A 26,587-nucleotide genomic window follows, 5' to 3' on the forward strand; every position below is an offset into this window, starting at 1 on the left:
GACGAAATTATCTACAACTTCAAAGTTATGACTGTCAACTGTGACGTGAGAGCCAAGTCGCGAGTGCGACGCCTGTTTCTTTGATGACAGGAGATATTTCGTTTTGCCCTCGTTCACTGCCAGACCCATTTTCTGTGCTTCCTTGTCCAGCCTGGAGAAAGCAGAACAAACGGCGCGGGTGTTGAGGCCGATGATATCAATATCATCGGGCGATTGCTTTTCGAACTTCTTCACGGTCGGGCAATGGAAACGTCATCGATTGGGGAATCGGGTTCGCCTTCTCCTGGTGTTGTGCGTTCACTGCTATTCAGCAGGCTGGAGAAGTGTTCCCTCCATAATTTAAGTATGCTCTGGGAATCGGTCACTAGATCACCTTTGGGGGTTCTACAAGAGTATGCTCCGGTCCTTCTGTAAGCCGCCGCATTTTTTCGTAGAATTTTCGAGCATTACCCCTGTCGGCCAGCTTATCAAGCTCTTCGTACTCACGCATTTCAGCCTCTTTCTTTTTCTGTCTACAAATGCGTCTCGCTTCCCTCTTCAACTCTCGGTATCTATCCCATCCCGCACGTGTTGTGGTCAATCGTAACGTTGCGAGGTAGGCAGTCTGTTTTCTCTCCGCTGCGACACGGCACTCCTCGTCGTACCAGCTGTTCTTTTGCACTTTCCCAATGCACCAATGGTTTCGGTTGCAGCTGTACGTAAGGAATTTGAAATGCCGTCCCACAGTTCCCTTATACCGGGTTGTTGACGAGTGCTCTCAGAGAGCAGGAGTGCAAGCCGAGTAGAAAATCGTTCGGCTGTCTGTTGTGATTGCAGCTTCTCGACGTCGAACCTTCCTTGTGTTTGTTGGCGTGTGTTTTTTGCTGCACAGAGGCGGGTGCGAATCTTGGCTGCAACAAGATAGTGATCCGAGTCGATGTTAGACCCTCGGAGCGCACGCACATCTAAAACACTGGAGACGTGTCTTCCGTCTATCACAACAGGATCGATCTGGTTGGCAGTTTTTCGATCCGGAGACAGCCAGGTAGCTTGATGAATTTTTTTATGCTGGAATCTAATACTACAGATAACCATATTTCGGGCCCCGGCGAAGACGATCAGCCTCAACCCATTTGGGGATGTTTCGTCATGGAGGCTGAATGTACCGACCGTAGTGCCAAAGATACCTTCTTTACCCACCCTGGCGTTAAAGTCGCCAAGCACGATTTTGACATCGTGGCGGGGGCAGCTCTCATAAGTGCGCTCCAAGCACTCATAAAAGACATCTTTGGTCACATCGTCCTTCTCTTCCGTCGGGGCGTGGGCGCAAATCAGCGATATGTTGAAGAACCTCGCTTTGATGCGGATTGTGGCTAGGCGTTCATTCACCGGAGTGATTGATAGTACTCGGCGACGGAGTCTCTCTCCCACCACGAGTCCAACACCAAAGTTGCGCTCCTTTATATGGCCACTGTAGTAAATGTCACAAGGACCTACTCGTCTCAGTCCTTGTCCCGTCCATCGCATTTCTTGGACGGCGGTGATGTCAGCCTTTATTTTTGTGAGGACATCAACCAGCTGGGCAGCATCACCTTCCCAATTAAGGAACCAGATATTCCAAATGCATGTCCTTAAATCATAGTCTTTATTACGTTTGCTGTGGTCGTCACCAAAAGCGGGGATACTTTCTCAAGGCTGTTGATTTGTTTGGACTTTCCAAAAACGCCGCCGTCCGAAACTCTGCCATTGCACCCGACATCAATATATATAAATCGGTAGTCCGCATCCGCAATGGCCATAAGTACAATACATTAGCACCTTTATAATTATAAAAGGTACTTCCAGACCGCGGCGGAGCCTTCATCACAATGTGTTTCCCGTCAACTGCGCCTATACAATGGGAAAAACTGCATTTATCATTAAATTTTTGGGCAATGTCAATCCACATCTGTTCGTTGTTTGGAACCTTGGAAATGTGTAATGTGATATCAATTTATGTTTTTGATGTGATTATGTATAGCTACCTTTAAATATTCATTTTTCAAAGCTTTGTAAATTGCATCGCAAACCTCCGGCACTCGTAGATATGGTATTCGGCGCAATGCGAAAGTCAACAGATAAACTTTTGAAGCTGCCTCCAGAGGCAAGGAAGCGAAGTGTAACCGCCAAACGTTCATTGGCGGGTATTGCTTTGCGCATATTGGTGTAACTTTTTTTATGTTTGGAGAGACTAATACAAGAATATAATTAAAAGTGGCTTCGTTCATGCGAAGATAATTTTTAAACAAATATTTTTGATTGTTCACTTCACGAAACTCGCACAGAGTTTTTGCATACCCGCCGTCAGTACTTCTCCTACGAAGTCAATCCAGCACCCAAACACTTCGCTTCTTCAATGTTCGTTTTTCTTTTATTTGTTTCTTTTTATTAATTAGGTGTACACAAATACACATAATTGCCACTATTTTCTTTTTTCTTAATGAAGAAATCATTATATTTAAAAATTATAAAATTACGTTCAAATATATGTAATTATGTATTCAAAGCTTATCTACTTTATTTAAGATGACAAGCCCAATCATGTGACAGGGTTGCACAAATATCTGTCATATTATTGAAGTGTACAAATCAGTACAGAAAAATTCTGGCTCAAGTACGCCAATCGTGGGAACACTGAAAATTGTATACTATACTGACCTAGTACCATCACCCTGACTTGGAATTTCTCACCCCCCAGATTAGCTGTTGTACTGTGTAATTATATGTATATGAGCACATGTGCGACCACTTGGTCTTTTGATATGATATCAAAACTTTTAATGACCGAATCAAGTAAATATAAAAATTTATAACTACTTACCATCATATTATCATTTTACTCATTTAACACTGAAAATGCTCAATCCTGCTATTTTCGTGTCCCCTGATGCAAAACTCTGGTGACACACGCTTATAATTTGGCTGTGGTGAAACTCCCTTATCTCTGAGTACCCCTGTGAAAAGTTACGATATATGAAACGTGAACCTTCTCTATGATAAACGTTCCCTGTTTATATACTACGTTGAATTATAAAACATAACATAGTTACCATAAGAACACATTCATATTAGTTTAATCTATTACTTACCTTAATTATTTTTTATTTCCTCGGAATATTAAACTTTCTCGTGACAGGCAATTAGGCTCTTAAATTGTATTCTCGCATTCCCAAGTTTTTCAGATACCTAGCATGTATTGGCTTAATAATGCTCCCAGGAACAACTTTCAAGATCTTCAGACATTCCATGATGTCACTAGTTTCACTGACTGAAAATAAGAAGACAACAGTTTTGGTATACCATATTCACCAATGCCTTCAGCGCAAATATTGTTACTTCTAGCAGAAACAATTCAAATTATAGAAAGACATAGGAAAACGTTTCCAAAACTCAAAAAATTTGCAATTTCAATAATTTTGAAAACTTTCTATCTAATAGTGGGGTCAAATTTCGCAAAATCATCGATTTTGAAAATTAGCAGTTCCGGGGATCAGATATAAATATTTCTTCAAAATTCTTTTTTTTGTTAAAGTTATTGAAGGTTGAAGTTTAGTGCACTATAAAATTGTAAAATTATTTTCTCATAAACTACTAGAGATAAATCGATAAAATTTTGTGAAGTCAAAGAAAAATTTTGGTGCTACAATATATATATTTTTTCACGATCCATTTGTTCAAATAATAATATTTTACATATTTTTTTGTTAAACAATTGAAATTTTCATGTGTTTTTCACGCTATCTACAGAAGACATTATGAATTTCAATAATTTTGGAAACTTTCTATCTGATAGTCGGGTCAAACCACGTTAAGTGGTCCATGAAAATTTCGCAATATCACAAATTTTGAAAATTCGCAGTTCAGTAGGAAGGGGATCAGACGCATACACCGTAATATAAATATTTCTTCAAAATTCTATTTTTTGTTAAAGTTATTGAATGTTAAAATTTAGTGCACTATGGAATTGTAAAATTATTTTCTCATAAACCACTAGAGATAAATCGATGAAATTTTGTGAAGTCAAAGAGAAATGTTCGTGCTACATTCTAGATATTTTTTCAGGATCCATTTATTTAAATAATAATATTTTACATAATTTTATGCTAAATAATTGAAATTTTTCATGTGTTCTTCACGCTAAAAAAGTATGTGATACAACGCGGAAAATATTCACCTTTAATAATCTGCAAAAATTTTTTGTTCATTTATACCGTTCCACAGATATTGAATTTTTCGTCCCCCTACCGCTCTTAAAACAGCATTTGTAATTCGAGTATTTAGAAACCACATAAAATCAAAAGTTAAAACGTTATTAACTAAAATCTATATATTTTTTCGTTCTCGTTACAATTTTCCTTATGAACTATTTACAACTCATAAAATATTCCGCCCTTTGAGACCCTATCGAAAAAATGCTCTAAGGTTATCCCAGTAGCCGACAATTTATTTTAAAACATTAAAATCAATTTTTTTATACTCTTAAATACTTAAATTAAAATATTAATATACATTTTTGTATATCTATCTATCTATCCTATCTTTATCCGGAATCGGTTACGCAAAAAGTTGTGGATGTTATTGTTAATTTGATATAGCAGTATCGACGCCGTATTAATAAAAAAAGCGGCAACTTCTTACTTGAATTCCGTATTATTTCGGTATGTGCGATATAAAATCTATAAGCGTGAGGAATTTTTGCCAAAAATTTGCCACTGCCGCTTTTATTTAGGGAAGCCTTTCATTTCATTTTGTCGCACAGAATATGGTAGTTTTTTCATCTATCACGTATCTTGATAACATTTGTCATTTGGAGCTCTGAGGATGTTGACATTGCAGATAATCAAATCGGAAAATTGCCACGTTCACAAATTATTATTAATCGCATATAAGGCTATAACTAAGTCAACAATAATGCTACGAAAGGATGTGTCCTGTTCCTAATAGATTCAGTGCACATACGTATACATATGTATTTTAAATCAATATATAGACAAAATTTGGTAAAAATAAGTCTCGCTCGCATTCCACACAGTGGACAACCACGCTGATCACCCATCCGAGAGTTATGTTGAAAACTGTTAAGAATGGATAATTCTCTAACGAAGACAGTAGGAAATATTAAATTTAACCACAAATGCAGATCACCTACTTTCAAGATAAAACAATATTATATTACATAAGATTCTTTCTCTCACCAATAGGTAAATCTATATGACGTTAAAGAAATGAAACATTGTCTTCTCCTCTCATATCCCTTAAATACTTACGAAAACTATCTGGTCTGTTTAAATTAAATTTCTTTTCATCACTGCAATTCTTTAGGCATGGCTTACAGCCGGTTTCTCGAAATTCTTTCATTGAAAATTAAGTTCCATTTAATTTTAATTTTGATTTTTATTTAACTTTGCACTCAAGTTTGCAGCGTTTCACCATTATTCAGAATTGGCAACCCAAAAATGACAAAGCAGGGATGTTGGTAAGAATAACAGCTGATTTATGTAAACAAATAAATTGTGGTGGTTAAAAAAAATGGAAATGTAGCTCAAAAACATTTTTCAGCTACTGATATTTCTACTTTGCTAAGCCTAGTGCAGCAAAATGCAAGTGTTTTGGAGTGTAAGGCCACAGGGAAAGTGAGTTCCGATCAAACGGACAAGGTGTGGGATGACATAGCGGAGAGTTTCAACGCGGTTTGCTCCGGAGCACCGCGGTCAAAAAAAATCTGCGAACCAAATATTTCAATTTGAAAGCAGATATGAAAAGGCGATCTGCAGACCACAAAAAATATGCGTATGGAACGGGCGGAGGTTTATACAAAAAGCCAGTTTACTCATGGATCATTCAGGTAGTTACGCATAAAAAATATTTATTATGTTTAATACATATTTACAAATATGTATGTATGTTAGATTTTTGACAGGTGAAATTGATCCCCAGCAGCGAAATATACCAAACAAGGAAGTTATGGAAAGTGAAATGATAGAAGAAGAAAATGGTTTGTATATTTTTATTATGAGCAAGTCATTAATTAATATCACAAACTGCTGGAATGAAATTTACTAAACTATTGTAAATATTTTTATTCCCAGATAATGTATCTAATGATATCGACATACGTGAACAATCAACAAGCAAAAGATTTCGTACTTCCAGCCCAAAACATACAACTGAAAAAGAAGGTACCATACAATGTTTTTACGATTTTAAAATTCTAAAGAACTTGTTTCTTAGCAGATTTTGAGCCTTGGGAGCACTACACATCAATGCAATTGAAAACGCCAAAAACAGGAAGCTGTGCGCTGAGAGTGTAAATAGAAAACACACAAGTTGGGCTAAGCTATCAGATACAAAATCAAAATGGACGGAAAGAAAACTGAAACAAGAGGTTGAATTTGCAAAAATCGAACATACGTTACGTGTAAAGCAAATGAAAGAAGCACACGAACTACAACAACAACTAGTTATTGAGAAGCATGCCCTTGAAATGCGAATACTTGAGGATCAACTAAAAGAAAAGTTAAAATGCTTCATAATAAATCATCAGCTAGTTGAGCCTTTTTTACTTTCGTACAAAGTTTAAAAGTTTCGTTTATATGGTTTTTGTTTTGTATATGTACAGTGGCGCGCTTGTAAAAATTTACAGAATAAATTTTGTTTAGTTCTTGCCTTACTTTGCATGTGAGCAACTGTAGGTCTGTATGTATCAGAGACCTGCACGAGTAATTAAAAAAGTAACATGTTAGCAAGCGGCGATGCCGATGCGGCGAGTACACGCTACGTAACGGTACTTTGGCATCGAGGGCATCGGCATCGTGGGTATCGGCATCGCGGCATCGCCGATTACTAACATGTTACTCAATTAGTATTGTGCGCGTCATGAAGATGAGTTTACATTGATGGCTAGACTGGCACGACAAATTTTATGTATTCCAGCGTCTAGTGCAGCAAGCGAAAGATGTTTTAGTTTGGCAAACCGTATATTAGAAAAAAGAAGAACAAATTTGAAAGGAGAAAACTGGACGTCATTTTATTTTTGCATTCACAACAAAAAAATTAAGTTCATATTAAATATTTTTTTATTTTTAATTCGTTGCTTATTTTGATCGAAAATAACGAGATATATTTAATTTATTTTTATTTATTGAATTAATTTATGTTGTGTTATGTTATGTTTTATTGAATTAATTTATGTTTAAATGAAGAGAATTTTATTAATTTTTTCCTAATATAAGGTAAGTACGAAAGAAAAATCACAAGAATTTTCTTTTATGTATGTACATACTTCGTTTCATTTGCCATTGACGATACCAGATAGTAATCGTACGATGCCACGATGCCGCGATGCCGATGCGCAATGTTACCTTCGCATCGTGGTAATCGTCAGAAGTGTTACTTAGTAACGTAATCGTACGATGCCTACCTTAATCGTGCAGGTCTCTGGTATGTATACACACATACGTTAATACAAATTTTGAAATGTGGATTTGTAAAGCTTTTGTTTTTGTATTTTTGCACATATGTATATGTAAATGTGCCTTAACAGTATTAACATAAATACTACAATTTGTACCTGAATTTTAAAATAAAAGAATATAAGAATAAAGATGTTGATTTTGTTTAATATTTAAAAGAAGTTTACAAACTTTCAAAATAGTTTTGTATCATATGTTTTCTATATAAATTGTCATTTCGAACCGAAGCTGAGATTGTTGGTACTTCAACAACTGCATCGATAATATTATTTATTTCATTTGCGTAGACTGCTGGAGCGTTGTAATCGTTGTTTAAGTTACAAATATTATGTAAAACTACCGTTGCAACTATAATACTTTCTACTACCCCGAGGTGCTTTCGTATTCCCAGCGCAAGAACTGGAAATCTTCGTTTCCACACACCGTATTGACGTTCAACACAATTACGAGTTCTGATTTGCGATTCATTGTATAACGCCTCAGCCGGAGTTTGCACTTTTAACAAAGGTGTCATTATCCACCGATCGCAAGAATAGCCACTGTCGGCATCGACTATTGCTTTTCCGAACTCCCCTGCCTCAAATTGGCTAAATATTCGTGAATTTTTCAGTACAATGGCGTCATGTGACGATCCTGGCCAACGGGCTACGATATCCTTTATGTTAAGTTTGCTGTCACAAAACGTTTGCACATTAATTGAGAAGTAGTTTTTTTGGTTTCGGAATAGTTCTGCTTTCTCCCCACCTAAATAGTCATTCATTTTAAATAATCGGAATCAGTTGAAATTAAGTATTTACTTTAGTGACCTGGTGATTGAATTCTTACATGTGTGCAGTCCATAGATACTAGCACGCGCGGAAACTTTGCAATTTTATAAAATTGTCTCTGAATTTCTCTTTGACTTTCTAATTCCAATGGGATGGTTACAAAGCGTTCTCTTAACAATGAAATGTTGTGGCACACTCTCCTTATTGCGCGACAGGAAGAACTTTTTGAAACGCCACATAGGTCACCGTCAGTTATTTGCATGCAGCCAGTTGCAAAGAAACGCAATGTTAGTAAAAGCATTAATTCGGGAGACATAGCACCATTTCTGCAATATTTTCTAAAGAATAACATAACTTTTAATTGGAAATACTTTCTTGTATACTTATTTCTTCGTTTTGTGCTGGGTTTTGTTCCAAATCAGTTCGAGTATCATCCAAGCAGACTGTTTAGTCAAACGAAATCTATACCGAAAATCAACGTCATCATAACATGTAAAACAATTTTTTCTTTCCCTCATTATACGAGAGCGGCGATTTATAAATATATTTATTAAAACCTCGCACTCTATATCACTTTCGTCGTCAGATTCAATTTTTTACAATATATTTATCTTCTGCTACTTGCAAATCAGCTGATAGGAAAACGTTAACATAGTTGCATATGACAGTATTTAATTAATATTTAAATGGCAAAGGGTAACCATTTAAATACAAATTAAGTCAAATGGTGAAACTGAAATAAATTAATTTTCACTTAAATCAGTTTCGTGAAACCGGCTGTTAATGTGGGTTTCTTAGTACAAAAAAATCACGAGTTCGTGGATGGGTGTAATTGGACCACTGCAGAGTGTTTGCGCCCAATTCGAAATACGATACTGTTTGACTTGTAATATCAAACTGATTGATTTGTATGATCAAACTTTAAACTCAAATAAGAATCTCTAAGTTCTTACCGCTGGTGGGGGAAAAATAAAGACCTTATTCGAGCTGAGAAATCTTTCATTCTAATTTTATTTTCATATTTGTAAGCCTTATATGTATACTATTTGGGAAATCTTACGTATCTAATTAAATATATGTGGATGTACTCCACACCACATGGGGTTATTTTTAACTATGCAATGCAATACATGTTTGTGCGTGTGTTATCGTATTGTTTATACTGTATAGTTTGGGATTATTTTTAAGGGCATTACGTAAATGTATATCCTATCAATAGGTTATCGTATGTATACATCTTAACCCAAGTAAATATATTTGTGTTTGAGTGCATGCGTATTGCACATTAATGCATACATCATATATGTATGTGTGTTGCATATAAATTCATATATTTTTATGTGTTTATTTATGTATGTATGTACGTATGTTCAATATATTTGAAAATAGATATTTAATATTAGTATTAAAGGTTACCCTTTGGCACCAACGCACATGTTCATGTTTGAACAGTGACAGACCCAATTTTAAGACGCAAATGATGCGGCGACATACCAAGTCTCTCCAAAGAATTTAGAAATTCTACTGGATAATTCACAGCTTCGTCTTCATTGTCAGGACGATCGGAATTTGCCCTTTTCCAATTCTTGGCGAATACGACGTAAAATGTCTTCGGCAATGCTCGTTTTGTTCATATCCCAAAATTAACGCGGATTTGAAGGCTGATATGTCGAAATCATCATCGCGAAAAGTGTACGAACTTCAGTGGCATGCGAAGCAGCTATCGCATCATTCATCGTTTGATTCCAGTTTTTTTTTATTTTGTTTATACATTGCAACTAGTTCAAATAAAATAAAGGACTAACAAGCAACTTGAATAGGACTTAAAAATATAATAACAAAATCACAAAACTACTATGAGAGTATTGGCTAATTTGAAAGATCGCTGGGTTTGAGGCGTTTGAGTCGTCTCGGTGGTCCATCACTAGAAGTTAACATAACTACTTCTTCGTTACAACGCTGTAGCAATCTTGCACTATGTGCTGTTGCAATTTTTAATATTTCTGTGTTAACCGAGTTTACGCCTAGATCACGCTCTATATCAGCACATCTACAATACCAAGGCGCTTTGACAATTAGTCTTAGTACTTTGTTTTGAAATTGTTGGATGACTTTCTTATTGTTTGCGTTAGTACATCCCCTGAGTTGTAAACCATAGCTCCATATCGGTCGGAGTATTTGCTTATAGATAAGTAACTTATTTTCGATGGATAACACTGATTTGTTACCGATTAACCAATTGTAATTTTTGAGTCGCATGTCCAGCTCCTTACGTCTGTTTTTTCCGTGAACTTTCCACCGTAGCTTAGTGTCAAGCGTCATTCCTAAGTATTTAGCGGAATTAAATTACGGTATTCGTACACCGTCTATGAAAATTGGTAAGTACTGTATCTTGTTGTATGTGAAAACAATGTGTACAGACTTAGCTTCATTCAGTTTTATCTGCCATTTATTTGCCCGTTCTACGACTTTATTTACAGCTTTTTGGAGATTAGTAGTGGACTTGTGTTCACTTCTACCAACAGCAAGCACTGCGGTATCATCTGCAAATGTGGCTGTTGTATAATTGCAGTCTATTGGCAGGTCTAATCGCAGGTCGATTCCAGTGATTATCATGTTCCAGCAATTGCAATTGCTGGCATGATTCTCAAAAAGTTGCACACACCGTACCATTCAAACTGCACAATGATTCAAATTAAGTTGAACCGCGTACACAACAGTCGGAAAACGTTCATGAATTGCAAAAGTAAATATCCTACAAAGCGCTTTATCGATCGTATCGTTCAAGACCAATAACCGCCATGTTGCTTCCTTTGTTGACGTTTGTACTTACAAACATATTTGATCGATTTCACCAAACTGCAATACCCAACATTGATATGAGGTTTGAATGTGAATTAGATAATAGTGTGATCTATGTGTTGTCAACTTCGATATTCACTCTTCTAAATTAAATGCTGAATGTTCTGCCATTGTCGTCCAGTGAGCGACGTCCATAGAGTGGATATCCATCATTTCCAGTTTATGTTTCCGAAAGAAAAGCACGTGGATAGAGTTTCGTCCATTTATTGTCAGACATACAAACCGAAGTGGTGTTATGGTGTCCGCAAGTTCCATGAACCATATTGGTTTTCGCCTCTTCGTATAATACAAGATCAGGAATTTCCGCAGAAATGATTTCATAAATTTGATCTGGTGTAACCACCACCCACCATTCCAAGAAGAATGATGTGTGTGCGGCAAACCTCTTTTTTGCCACTCAACAGAGTACATCCAGAATCTAACAGCACCATTCATATGTACATACGTCGGTTCAAGATGAAGTCCATCAAACATCGTGACTGTAATTGAACGACTCAAACCAACTAACTTATTTTTATATACGTTTGTATAGGAAAAAGAAAAGGTCTGTTTTTAGGGGTTTACCGGTAATTATTCGAATTTTCCTCGCCGTGAAAACCATCTTTGAACTTCAACGAACATTTAAAAAAAAAATTGGCCAAATTGGTCCAGGCGTTGTTGAGTTATAAATTTTGGCCGATACTGCCTTAATTCCCATATACTCATTCGTTTTTCTAACAAATATTATATGTCTGTCAGTATATGAATTATACATATATAAATATTATGTATACGTATATAAATTCGCTTGGATTTCGGTCATCAGATTGACGTCTTACAACTTAAGGTATTTACTTTGTTTTGATTCCTGCAAGTTCCAAGACTATGAAATCTTCGGTTGCACCCAAACTTAGCTCTTCCTTACTTGTTTTTTTTCTATGATTTTTTGCGTATATAATTTCTTTTATAAAGTTCGTACCTTCTTGCATATCAACGCCTTCGAGTCGGTGTGTGACAATAGAAACATGGCTCCATCATTATGAACCAGTTCTCAAGCCTGGAAAGACGAAAAAGTCGACTGGGAAGGTTAAGGCATCGTCAGTGGTATAATATTCATCGACTGATTACTGAGCCAGTCATGATCCATTCACTGCATATTTGGTTGCAGTTCTATTCAATCATTTCCAATATTTAGCAATTGTATTATTTATGAGGAAGGATAAGTTTGAAAATTTTCGCATGTACTTCGTCGTTTTCCTTTAAGTATTGCACCGCTCTGTTCAATGCTTCGTAGATATTTCTATATGTCTCAAATTATAATAGACTTTTTAACCGTCCGGTCAATGACCAAACTTTCACCATTTGTTCAATGACCGGGTACCCAGGTGGAGCAGATGTAGAAGTCATTAGTATACTGAATAAACATTTTTTTTCTATGTAAGTTGGCTACATGGTATAGGAAATAACTATATATGGGGACATAGTCTATAGTTCTCGTAGAAATAACGAAAGCGGAGTGCCAAGGTCGATGGATATTTAGGTACCTAAGCCGTCCCTCTCCCCTTTCCATTTCGGACGAAAAGAAGGAAACGTGTTCAGTTGAAATTCTACAAGCGTAGTGAACAGCGTAGAAAGTATACAAAGATAAGTGAAAAAAATATACAAAATAAATATTATTAATATACGCCATACTAATAAAAAGGCAATCTCAACGTATACAGCATATACTGAAAAAATCCAAAAAAAAAAAAACAATTGGAGTGGAAAAATCTCGAGCTGCAGGAATTTTATGCATTTTGGCTATTTTGATAACTTCTGGCGCAAATAATTCAAATACTGGCAATGAAAGGGAAATGTGGCAGCTGTATTCATATCCATTATATCGAGCAGCAATGAGTATGAATCGCTTCTGGAATATTATTCGTTTTATTCGATTTGACGATGCCAATACTAGAGCTCAGCGCTTAGAAAGTGATAAAGCTGCTCCAATACGAGACATTTACAAACCAACAGAATACCAAACAACCGACGAGCAACTTTATCCATACCGAAGTCGAACTAGATTCACTCAATACTTTCCATCAAAGCCATCTAAATATGGAATTAAAGTATGGTGGATATGTGTGCTGAAAATTCGAATCCACTTACTGGACAGCTTTACACAGGGAAATCGAAAGATGGTCGTGAGAAAAATGTTGGTGAAAGAGTTGTTAAAGACTTGGTGGCACCATACAAAGGATAATGTTTCTAATTACAGTGGATATATTCTTCACAACTCTTCCACTAGCAAAATTTTTACTATCTTGGAACTTGACGATTGTTGGTACTCTGAATAAAAATAAAGCATACATTCCACCAGCAATAGCTGTTTCAAAAACTCGAGAAGAATTATCCACTGTGTTTGGCTTTCATGAAAAAGTAACCCTTTGTAGTTATGTGCCAAAAAAAAACAAGGTAGTAATTATGCTATCATCAATGCATCACGAAGCAAAAATTAGTGATAGTGCAAAGAAAAAACCGAAATCATCGAGTTTTATAATTGGTCCAAAGCTGGAGTGGACACGATGGATAAAATGCTTGGTAGATATACTACAAAAAAGTCAACTCAACGATTTTTTTACAATATTCTCGATATTGCCTGCCTTGCAGTATATATTCTGTATTATGAGAATAATAAATGCTTGTTAAAAAATCGTATGAACGACGCTTATTTTATCGGCAATTGGGCAGAGAGCTGTGTACTCCATTCGTTGAAAATCGTGTGAATAATGCACAAATTATGAGGCATTTCTAAACAAAAGTGGCGATTGAATCTTGTCTTGGTCGAGCTGTCAATCCAAATGCGCAGCCAACATCATCTGTATCATTGAGACCTCGGAAGCAGCGCGATTCAACTGGAAGGAAAAATATTACTGGTGTATGCTATGAATGTCTTCAAAGTAAATTCGAAAAACGTCGCAAAACTAGAGAAATATGCTCAGTATGTGAGAAACCTATTTGTGATGAACACTGTATTACAGCCACGACATATGAAGGATGTACAGAATAATTTAATATACTTTAATTCTTATAACAATATAAATAAACAAATAGTAAAAAAATAGAAAATAATATTACTAAAATAAATAAAAACGGAGTTATTTTGTTCTTACTAACTATTTTTGTTATTGCTTATAATAAGAATTATTGTTAAAATAAAAGAAATTGTAAGCTATATTGTCTTTTATTAATTTAAAAATATAATTATCTGAATACTTTGATAAATAATCTCTTAAGTGTGTGTAAACCTGTCAATTATATATATAAATCTTAGTGGAGCAGGTATCAAGTTTGATAGTTAATAACTTTTATTAAATAATTGATTCTAAAAAATTTTGACGAAAAATGGGTGACAAATAACTTTAATTTTGGGGATCCAGGTGGCCATACAATTTTTTTGAGGAGGAGTTAAGAAAAATTGGCATGTAGATTGAAATGGATACCCGGGTACCCGGTCATTGACCGGACGGTTAATCAACACTGCAGTTATTTCACTAATTTTTTATATTAGATGTGGTTTGTTATGAAAGCATTTGCATCCTTCGCCCATAATCTAGTAAAGTAGCCGTAATGCATTCACGACGAAAACGTCAATTTTTTTTGCGATATTAAAAATATCTGAGGTAGCATTTCTTTCTTTTTTTTAAGTAATAAAATTTTCAAATGATTCTTACATCAATTTTGAATCATAAGCATTTGAAACAAAATTTTGGTATTTATGAAATGTATGTAATTTTAACATCAAGAAGCAAATAGTACCCTATGTCCTTATCCTGGTTCTAGGCTATCTCCCCACCAATTTTCAGCCTAATCGGTTCAGCCGTTCTTGGGTTATACATGGTGTAACTACACGACTTTGTTTTATATATATTGATATGTGTTTTTTAATTGTTTTTATTATTGTTATCTTTTTTTAAATAATAAAATATTCAAATGATTTAAAATATAATTCTTGTATTTATGAATTGAATTGAATTTCAACATAAAGAGATAAAAATTATCCTATGTCCTTACCCTGGCTCTATGTTACCTCCCCATCAATTTTAGCCAAATCGGTTCAGCCGTTGTTCAGTTATAAATGGTGTAACTAACACGACTTTTGTTTATACAAGTATACGGAGGCTGCTATATATATTTCTGGTGCAATCTGACATTTCCATTGGAAAGTTTGACATTTTTTAGCATAACATCACTCAGAACGTTTTGTCATTTAATCGTGAATTGTTTTATTTATCATCATCTCTCATCATCTCGGCCAAAAATGGAATTAACTCGTGAACATTTTCGTGCGATAATTTTTCACAACTTTCGACGTGGATTATCACGACAAGAGTGCATCGATGAACTAAAATCTTTGTATGGCTATGAAGCACCATCCTATAGCACTGTGAAAAACTGGTACAACGAATTCAATCGTGGCCGACGCTCGCTCAAAGACGAATTCCGTGAAGGTCGTCCAAAAACATCCGTTGTGCCAGAAAACATCGATGCCGTATGTGAACTGATAGTGCAAGACTGTCATGTAACATACCTTCAGATAGAGGCATACCTATGCATTTCTCCCACCAGCATACATTCGATATTGCATGAACATCTGGCCGTAAGGAAGGTTTGTTCTCGTTGGATCCCGCACAATTTGACAATCGCTCAAAAAAAGCCTCGTGTGGATTGGTGTAAAGAAATACTGAAAAAATAGGTTCGCGGTGCTTCAAAAGACGTTTATAAGATCGTCACAGGTGACGAATCATGGATCTATGCGTATGAGCCCGAAACAAAACAGCAATCGACCATGTGGGTCTCCAAGACGAGCCAAGTCCAACGAAAGTTGTTCGTGGAAGAAGCACTTCGAAGCAAATGGTCGCCTGTTTCTTCGGCAAAACTGGTCATGTGGCGACTGTTCCGCTTGAGGAACGTAGGACGGTCAATTCTGAGTGGTACACCACCGTTTGTTTGCCTGAAGTCTTCGGAGAAATTCGAAAAACGAACAAGAGAAGACAAATCATTGTGCACCATGACAATGCGAGCTCTCACACATCGGCTCAAACCAGCGCCTTTTTGACCAGCCAAAACGTCGAGTTGATAGGTCATCCGCCGTACATTTATCTCGTATATATTGATATGTGTTTTTTTATTGTTTTTATTATTGTTATCTTTTTTTAAATAATAAAATATTCAAATGATTTGAAATATAATTCTTGTATTTATGAATTGAATTGAATTTCAACATAAATAGATACAAATTTTCCTATGTCCTTACCCTGGCTCTATGTTACCTCCCCATCAATTTTCAGCCAAATCGGTTCAGCCGTTCTTCAGTTATAAATGGTGTAACTAACACGACTTTTTTTTTTATACAAGTATGTGTATATAGATTTTGATTACATCCTCTCTAAGCAGTTAGTGTTCATATTTTTAATTTCGTTACGACTGTTTTTATATTTTTCTGCAAATTTTTGGAAATTATTATCGTCAGTAATATTGAAATTATTTAATTTTAAAATATTAGTGTCTCTTTTTTTTGGATATATGTTTTTTTATTTTATTGCCGCTATTATCTCTTTCCAGTTGGTCGCCTTGTCGTGGCGATGGGGCTTAAGTAAGAGTAAAGTGTGCATCCCAAAGGAAACGCACTCTAATCTTACGAATTAAGAGGGACACCTCATAATTCCCACAATAGTGAAATGGATGAGTAAACCCTAGGTTTTACGCCCTATTGTGGAAGTATGACGATCCCCGCACCAACACCACCCTAAGCCAAGGTGTCGAGGTACCCTTGCCGAGGGCTGAATGGTCAGCGGGGGGTAATAAATAGCTGATCGCGAACGGTACCCTCCGATGCCCGGGCGAAGTCGGAGGTATAAAAGCCTTCTCTCCGCATACCGGCTTTGCGGATGAGTGACCAACCCTCTCTTGCATACTCGTGGGACAAAAAATTAACGAAAACAATAACGCAACAACAACAACAACCAAATTAACGACAACAGCGACGACTAAGGACATGAATTACAGAAATCCCATTACGGAATCCGAAAAGGACGAATTACTCGCCCCCAGCCAGGAGACGAGTAAGAGTACTGCCGGACATACCAACCAAAGTATACCGGTAGATACAGCAGTGAAAACAGCAGATGTAAGGCAGGAAGCGTCAACCTCCAAAGCTGCCATGAACACCAACCAAAGTGCATTGGTGGCTAGAGGAGAAAACAAAAAGAAGCGCAAGAAATCCCAGAATCAGCTGAGGAAAAACCGGTACCAGAGGGCAGTCTTCATACTAGAGAAGATAGCCAAAGACTAGGCAGGCGGTACCCCAGTTGATGAGGCAGAAACAAAGGGCCTCAAATCAATAGTAGAGGAATATGAAAGCTACCTAAAAGGGAAGCAATCAGAACCTCTAGAAGAGAGCAACAAGAGGGCACTTCACAAAAAAGGAATCGCTCTATCACAGAAATACCAGAAACTCTGCCCAAAAGACCTAGGCGGAGTGAAGGTGAACACAGCAGCACAACAACGGCAAGGCATTTCTGCGATGTAGCCAAGGATAACCTGCAAGTGGCCGTCATAAATGAGAATTCTTTCTCTCCGAGCACTCTACAGGAAAGATGGGTGGAGATCGAAGTCAGATTGTCGAGTATGGTGCTAAGCTTTGTACTCGACAATCCTGCGGGTCCTCACCCGGAGTTTGACTCCTCTGAGACCCTCAGGGGCTACAGGGTCATCAAGTGCGCGGACCAGGCCTCGCTAGATTTCCTGACGGGTAGTGTTGCTAAAATCAGCAACGCTCTTGTAGGCCTCCAATTGAGGCCCGCCAGGGACATTCCGAAGAGACCTCGTGTTAGTTTTGGTTTTTGGAGCGGAGGAATAAAAATGCCGACGATGTTACTTCTGTGACATTATACTTTATTCTGATTCTTTTTCAAATTATGTTCTGCTTATATAACTACTAAAGTGATTACAATTTTCTTAATCTATTTCTTTGTGAAATACAATATTTGTTAAATGTAATCTTATTTTCTATTGAATGCAAACAAACATGATTGTGTGGTTTACCCGATAATGTTTGTGTTATCATTACAGTCAAACATAAGGACCAAAACATGTTTGTATGCATTTGCATTATGTTCTTTATCTCTACTTGTTAAATGTAATCTTAATTTCTATTGAATGCAAACAAACATGATTGTGTGGTTTACCCGATAATTCCTGGGTTATCATTACAGTCAAACATAAGGACCAAAACATGTTTGTATGCATTTGCATTATGTTCCTTATCTCTACTTGTTATCTTATTGTTTTGTAATGTTTAGTTGTTTTTCTTTAATCTTTTATTTTGTCCAATTTACAATATTTTGTTGTGTTGTGTCTGGTTGTGATGATAGTGTACATAACTCCTCCCTCCCTTAATGGAAAACTCTGAATAGTATTGTTTTTCTTTTTTTTTTAATTTTACAAGATAATAAAATTATTATTATAATCACAATAAAACTTAAAATTGATATTCCAATCTCTCATATTTATATTTTTGTGATATTTTAATTCATTAATTTCTTTTAAATTTTCTTCGTTTTTAAATACAAGTTGGTTAATTGTAATTTTGTTAGTGAAATTGTGAGTATCATAGTTTGGATAATAAAATCTTTGATTGCATGATATTTTAGTATTTGAGAATGTTTGGTATAGGATCTTAATTGTGCAGAGATTATAATGAATCAATGTAGTGTTTTTCGACTTAATTTTTTTGTTGTCGCAGTTCTGGCTTAGTTCTATGCCATTTGCATTTTTTATTAAAATAGTTTCTTCATCAATTTGAAAAATTTCTGTAATGCTATTTTTGATAAGTTCACAATTTAATAAGTAGATGCAATGTTTAGAAATTTGTAGTTCATTGAGTGTTTTAGCTTCTTCGAATTTATAAGTGACATTTTTGTATTCAAAAACATTTTCAATTTCTGCTGTTATTTCTTTGCCTGCTGTATTTGGTATAGGAATAATAGTTTTTAATTGTACCGATTGAAATTCTTTTGGGATTTTGACCACGAATATTAACAAATTTTCTTTATATTGAAAGGCGCATAATCTTATATATTGAAGTTTGTTGAGGTCTACATATGTTGTAATTATAAATTTCTTCATTTGTTAAAATGCTTGGGTGAAAAATACCACTTTTTGCTGAAATAATGTTTTCCTGAATCTGGTTTACTGCGTCTTTGAGAATGTTTATCTTTATTGTTTGTTCATGAAGAATCAATATTTTGTCTGTTGAGAGTTTTAGAACCAAAATCTGGCAGCCATATAAAGATATAATGAAAAGATACAAAAAAGCAGTCAGGAAAGCTAAAAATGACTCATGAAGATCTTTCTGCACATCGATAGAAAGTTGCAGAGAAACGGCAAGGCTGAACAAAATGCTATCCAAAGATCATATTAATACCGCCTTCATTAGGGCAGAGGGAAGTGATTGGACCTCTTCGGCAAAAGAGTCTCTGGAGGTACTAATTACAACACACTTCCCTGGGAATCAACAAACACCTTCAACGAGGGTTCAACCAGAACCACCGTTGAACGCAGCTGATTATCGAAGCCAAATAGTAGACAAAAGCAAAATCAAATATGCCTTAAATAGTTTTGTACCATTTAAAGCGGCAGGTCCTGACGGGATTAAGCCCTTAATGCTGCAAAAACTGGTAGAACCAAAGGTTCAAATGCTTGAAAATATATACAAAGCGAGCATTCAACTATTTTACATCCCAAGAAGTTGGAAAAGAAGTAAAGTTGTGTTCCTTTCAAAATCAGTCAGAAGAACACATGATAATGCCAAGGATTTTAGACCTATAAGCCTTACCTCCTTTATGTTGAAGGTACTAGAAAAGCTAATAGATTTATATGTAAGAACAATAATGGCGGAGAAGTTATCGAAGTCCCAACATGCGTACATAAAGGGCCGATCAACTGAAACTGCCCTTCACGAGGTGATAAGTGTATTTGAAAAATCACTACACTATAAACAATACACCATGGCTGCTTTTCTGGACATAGAGGGCGCCTTCAATAATATTCCATGGGTTGTAGCACTGAACGAAATACTATTCCAGCTATACGGTGGAGGAGTGAAAGCAGTAGCGTATGCGGACGATATAGTGTTGTTGGTATCAGGCATGTTTCCTTCAGTAGTCAGCGAGATTATGGAAAGAGCACTTCGAAGGTTAAACCTACGGGCGAAAAACAATGGGCTAGGAGTTAACCCGAACAAAACAGAACTGATGCTATTCACAAGCCGAACCAAAATACCTCAGTCTCAAACTTCCGGGACTAAACGGTACAACACTCACTCTATCTCTCACAGTTAAATACTTGGGGGTGGAGATTGACACCAAACTGTCCTGGAAAATAAATATAGAAAAAAGAATAAACAAAGCATACATGGCCTACTATACTAGTAAGAGGATCGTCAAAAAGAATTGGGGCAAACCCAGTATAATCATGTGGATGTATACGGCTGTCATAAGACCCATACTTACATACGAAGCTCTGGTATGGTGGCCAGCGCTAAACAAACAATACAACATTAAAAAATTAAATGGAATACAAAGAGCAGCATGTGCGGGTGTTACTGGTGCAGTCAGATCATGCGCTCAATGTGATCCTGTATCAACTACCAATGGACATTTTTATTCACAAAACAGCAGCTATTGCGGCGATAAGAATAAGAGAATTGGGAGGTTGGAATCAGCAAAACTACGGACATAGTGTAATCCTAAACAAGCTCACCATTAGTAAATCAGACTACATTCTCCCTAAGCTCGATTTCAATAGACACTTCCTGGTGAGGATTCCATCTACATGAGAATGGGGAAGAGGTTTAATAGGAGAGGAGGATAGAGGATACCATCTCAGTTTATACCGACGGGTCCAAAATGGACTGCGGAGTAGGCACGGGGTTTTCTTCGCTGATCTAGGCATATCTCTCTCTATACGTCTACCGAACTCGGCTAGCATCTTCCAAGCAGAAGTACTAGGCATAGAAAAAGCCTGCGAAGTTCTATTAGAAAATCACGGGAATATACATAAAGCAACTATATTTACGGATAGCCAAGAGGCGCTCCTGACCTTATCTTCACCCATGACAAATTCCAGCATAGTTGACAACTGCAAGAGAGCACTAAGCTTAATAAAAGACAAGCTCCAACAAGACTTGATCTGGGTTCCCGGCCACAGCAACATTTTTGGTAACGAAAAAGCAGACGAGTTGGCGAAGGCAGGAGCTTTTCTCAACGAATCCGAGGCGGAACTAATACCAAGCCTGCTAGGATCGATCAAAGGAGAGATCAACATACAATTTCAACAAGTTGCAAATAACAGGTGGAAAAACATTACAAAATGCGTCATAATTGAACAATTATGGCCAACATATGACAGGAAAAGAACCAACGACTTATTAAATAGGTTAAGAAAAAGTATCTTTAGATTAACAGCGTGGTTTAAATTTTGTGTTTTTATACGTTTATTTGGGGTTTCATCATTATAATACTCTCCTTAGCAACATTGTTGCGTTCACATAACGGTTGTTTGTAAGTCCTAAAACTAAAAGAGTCAGATATAGGGTTATATATACCGAAGTGATCAGGGTGACGAGTAGAGTCGAAATCCGGATGTCTGTCTGTCCGTCCGTCCGTCTGTCCGTCCGTCCGTCCGTGCAAGCTGTAACTTGAGTAAAAATTGAGATATCATGATGAAACTTGGTACACGTATTCCTTGGTTCCATAAGTTCGAAGATGGGCAAAATCGGCCCACTGCCACGCCCACAAAATGGCGGAAACCGAAAACCTATAAAGTGTCATAACTAAGCCATAAATAAAGATATTAAAGTAAAATTTGGCACAAAGGATCGCATTAGGGAGTGGCATATTTGGACGTAATTTTTTTGGAAAAGTGGGCGTGGTCCCGCCCCCTACTAAGTTTTTTGTACATATCTCGGAAACTACTATAGCTATGTCAACTAAACTCTACAGAATCGTTTTCTTCTGGCATTTCCATATACAGTTCAAAAACGGAAGAAATCGGATAATAACCACGCCCACCTCCCATACAAAGGTTATGTTGAAAATCACTAAAAATGCGTTAACCGACTAACAAAAAACGTCAGAAACACTAAATTTTACGGAAGAAATTGCAGAAGGAAGCTGCACCCAGGCTTTTTTTAAAAATTGAAAATGGGCGTGGCCTCGCTCACTTATGGACCAAAAATCATATCTCAGGAACTACTACACCGATTTCAATGAAATTCGGTATATAATATTTCCTTAACACCCTGATGACATGTACGAAATATGGGTGAAATCGGTTCACAACCGCGCCTTCTTCCAATATAACGCTATTTTGAATTCCATCTGATGCCTTTTCTGTATAATACAAGTATATACATTAGGAACCAATGATGATAGCGGAATAAAACTTTACAAAAATACGGTCTTTGAAAAATATGTAAATGACGTATAATGAAATCTCGATTATCACTTTATCATGCGAGAGTACAAAATGTTCGGTGACACCCGAACTTAGCCCTTCCTTACTTGTTTTTTGTTTTATTTTGCTGATGTGAACTTCGGCTGGAGTCTTAGGACTGTCTTGTCTCAAGGTGTTTAATAAAATTAAATAATTGAAAAAATGTATTTTTTCTATTTTTTTATTTCCATAAATTAATTGCCGATCTGGAGTATAAAATGTGGCTCCGGTTTTATTTAAGAAATTAATTCCAATTAAGAGACCGCTCTCTAGCTTATCAGTTTCATGAAAATGTTCTTGTGCTTACCCTATTCTTAATTACTAAGGTTGTTTTGTATTATAAATTTCAGTTCGTATATACATACGTATGAACTGGTTGCCCCCGTATCTATTAAAATTCTAATAAACGGTTTTCGTATATGTTTTTGAAATATAGAGAGATCCGAGTTAACCCTAAAAAATGGTTTTCACCAATATTATTAATTCTTTAAATTTTTGGTTGAAGTTGTGTGCTTACTTGCGCATTTTCATTTTGCCTCTTTGGTATATTTGTAATTTTCTCAAAAATAGCCATCACATATTCAGAAAGTTCACTTTTCAAACTATAAAAATTTCTGCGAAAAAGTTTGATTATCTCAATTAGGCTATTAAACATAGTGATTTGAAATTTGCAATTTTTTCAATAAAAATAAAAAAGGGTTCCGAGAATAATAATTTTGTCGCTGGAATCTTTAGAGCTTGAAAGCCATCTTTATGGTTATTTTTGAGAAGCGAAAATTAGTTGGTGAAATTTTAGTTTGAATGAAAAAACGAAAATTCCTACGTTAAATGTATGGGAACCTAAAAAAAAAATAGCGACCCCTTAGGGTTAAGCGACATTGCCTGGCTTGAGGGAGGATTATTTGTTTGTCAATCACTAACATTTGAAGGGGTATCTAAGAGTTGAAAAAAAAATTAAAAAAATTTTTTTGAAGCCCCCTAGTAAATACCCATTGTTTCACACAAAATCTCCGTTGTCACGGAGGACTGACGCGACGACAAAGCGTCACAGCATTGTGTTGTTTGTAGAAAATCCGAGCTGTACGGAAAGACATAAACGAACGGCTGCCGATTGTCACCGCTTTCCTTGCCGCTGCACAGCTTCGCCGACAAACCAGCATAAATATGTACCTGTGTCCAAAAAATAAGGTGACATTTGAATTTAAACTGCGCGCGTCGAAGGATTTCGAGAATTATTTTTTTTAGATTGGTAGTACTGTCAGTCACATTTACATATGTCAAATTTCATGTCAAAATATTCATTAGTGTTTGAGATACGTGTCGTTTTGTGTGCTGCTGGAAGTGAGTTTTTCCTTTTTTGCGATGTCGAAATTTGTTGAACAAAGAATTTGCATTAAATTTTGTTTACGGAATCAATTTTCTGCTGCGGATACGTCGAGGATGGTGCAGAAAGCCTTTGGTGATGATGCTATGCCTAAAAAGAATGTTTACAAGTGGTATAGTGAGTTCCAAGCCGGCCGTGAACGTGTCGAAGACGAAGAGCGTCCAGGGCGGCCATCAACCTCAACCGACGAAGCTCACGTTCAACAAATCAAAGATTTGGTGTTGAAAAACCGTCGGTTAACAATTAGAGACCTTGCTGATGAAGTTGGCATATCGAAAGGCTCAGCCAATACCATTTTGAAGGATGTTTTGGGCCTCAAGCGCGTCAAATCTCGACTGGTACCGAAAACATTGATTTTTTTGGAAAAAAGGCGTCGCGTTGAAGTGTGTGAAACGATGCTTTCCGACTATCAGGGTGTCATGAAACGCTTTATAACTGGCGATGTGACTTGGATCTATGCTTACGACCCTGAAACAACCGATCAATCGACCGAATATAGTGCCAAAAGAGTACCGAGACCAAAAAAATTGCGCCAAAGCTGCTAAAAAATCAAGGTCATGTTGACAGTTTTCTTCGATTATCGTGGTGTTGTGCATTATGAATTCCTTCCAATCGGTCAAACAGTAAACAAAGAATATTATTTGAACGTTATGCGTCGTTTGCGTAACGCTATCCACCTAAAAAGGCCGGAATTGTGGAAAGACAATTCTTGCTTTTTACACCACGATAATGCACCATCCCATACTGCCCTCGTAATTCGTGATCATTTCGCCAAAAACTCAACCCATATCGGTCCGCACCCGCCGTATTCACCTAATCTGGCGCCGTGCGACTTCTGGCTGTTCACCAAGCTCAAAAGACCGCTCCGGCGACACCGTTTTTATACGATAGAGGAGATTCAAGCCGCAGCGAAGACGGAACTGAAGGCCATCCCGGAAAGTGACTACAACCAGTATTTCGAAGATTGGAAAATCCGTTGGCATAAGTGCATTGCATCGGGAGGGGATTACTTTGAAGGGATGAAATTGATTTGGAAGAATAAATAAAGAATTTTCAAAATAAATACAATGTCACCTTATTTTTTGGGAACAGTATTATGTTTGTGTGTGAGCTTGCATACATATCGACGCAAATTTTTGCGAGCCGCGTAAAAATATTTCAGAAATACAAAATATTTTTTACATTCCTTGACAAATACAGTCAATCCCGGTTATGTGCCACAATTAAAGATACAGATTTTTGTGCAGTGCTTGAGTGCAGCAAGAAATCGGAAGTTAAGAGGGATTGGCACTTAAGCGGATTACTACTTAAAAGGGATTGCCTGTACACATAAATCAGAGGAATATTGAATACTTTCTTTGAAATATTTCTTGACTTGAAAATCGACAAATAAACTCTGTTGTTAATTTTATTTTAATATATTTCAATATAAATATTTATATTTGCGGGGTTGTCACTTTTTCCTTCTCATACATTTCAGAAATATATTCAATTTATGCCTTTTGCCATCGTCCCGGGTACACCCCGGAATTGGTTTTATGAATGAATCGAATTTGCGTTTTGAAAGCGTGTTTGCGTTTGTGTAATTTACTATAAATTTTGACGTCGGCCATATTGATTTCTGATGCTATTTGAGACTATTGTTGTTTTCATAGAACAATATTTGTAATTTTGGCGGGTGACGTATCTACATGTGAACGCATATGAGTATGTATGTTGTGTATATTCTATAATTTCAAAGATAATAATATGATTATTTTTTAAATATTTCCAAATTTTACAATCAATATTTTCATAAATTATATTATCAATGTTTGTATAGTTTTCAAATGTTACAGGGTAAACTCCATTTATGGCAGAGTCATCTATAGTATGAATTCCAGAGACTAATATTGCTCCTTCTGTAATTATATCTACATTAGGCCGGGTCGATTTGTGGGGAGGCAAAAAAATCGCCCATTGCTCTATGAAAATCATATTCTAGGGATCAAAATAAGAAACTTTGCTGAAGGAACCATACCTCTGAAACGAATTCTGATGTCCCCCAATTTGGATCGAACTTTTGAGTAGGGGCAAATTTTGAAATAGAATTGAAATTACCATTTCATTCTTATTACCTCTGAAAGTGAGGAGAACTAAAGCAATAACCACTATGGTATTTCAAAAAAAATAATAAGTGAAGTGACCATTCCAAATCAAAAAGTTTACAATGAATCCACCATCCTCTACACCGCGAGATGAAGCAACTACATCAACAACTATCGAAAACCCAATAAGTCATATACCCAAGCATGATATTACTGCTTTTGGTGTGTCTACTAATTTGACTGATCTTAATTTACCAACCCATTTGGATATCTTGAGATATTATTTTTACTTAAGCGAACGTGCTAAAACAGAACAAAAAAAGTTTTCCTATAAATCATTCACGATTCAAGTACAAGATAAGTTGATTGGAATTTGGGAAAAACTTGGTATGGAAATAATGCTGAAAAAAAATGTATGTAATAAATTGAATAAATTGCTTGACAAGTATCAAGAGCAAATCAAGAGAAGAAACAACACCC

General features: G+C 36.3%; 2 long non-coding RNA genes across 5 annotated transcripts; one reads left to right on the forward strand and one right to left on the reverse strand.

The window, feature by feature from the left end:
• The first annotated feature begins 270 nt into the window (after positions 1 to 270).
• On the forward strand, positions 271 to 6,688 carry LOC126765965 (uncharacterized). Of its 4 annotated transcripts, none has more exons than XR_007668660.1 (5): positions 271 to 1,956; positions 2,027 to 5,863; positions 5,928 to 6,013; positions 6,108 to 6,197; positions 6,253 to 6,688. It is a non-coding gene; the product is annotated as an uncharacterized LOC126765965 (long non-coding RNA). The 4 variants fall into 4 exon arrangements; XR_007668661.1 differs by having other exon boundaries at positions 271 to 1,754; positions 1,825 to 5,863; XR_007668662.1 differs by having other exon boundaries at positions 280 to 5,494; positions 5,578 to 5,863.
• Positions 6,689 to 7,032: 344 nt separating this feature from the next.
• On the reverse strand, positions 7,033 to 8,910 carry LOC126765984 (uncharacterized). The gene is made up of 3 exons (XR_007668684.1): positions 8,641 to 8,910; positions 8,288 to 8,583; positions 7,033 to 8,234 (listed from the first exon to the last, which is right to left on the reverse strand). It is a non-coding gene; the product is annotated as an uncharacterized LOC126765984 (long non-coding RNA).
• Between the last annotated feature and the right edge of the window lie 17,677 nt (positions 8,911 to 26,587).

Source organism: Bactrocera neohumeralis, unplaced genomic scaffold (assembly GCF_024586455.1).
Source record: "Bactrocera neohumeralis isolate Rockhampton unplaced genomic scaffold, APGP_CSIRO_Bneo_wtdbg2-racon-allhic-juicebox.fasta_v2 cluster11, whole genome shotgun sequence".
Lineage (NCBI taxonomy): Eukaryota > Metazoa > Arthropoda > Insecta > Diptera > Tephritidae > Bactrocera > Bactrocera neohumeralis.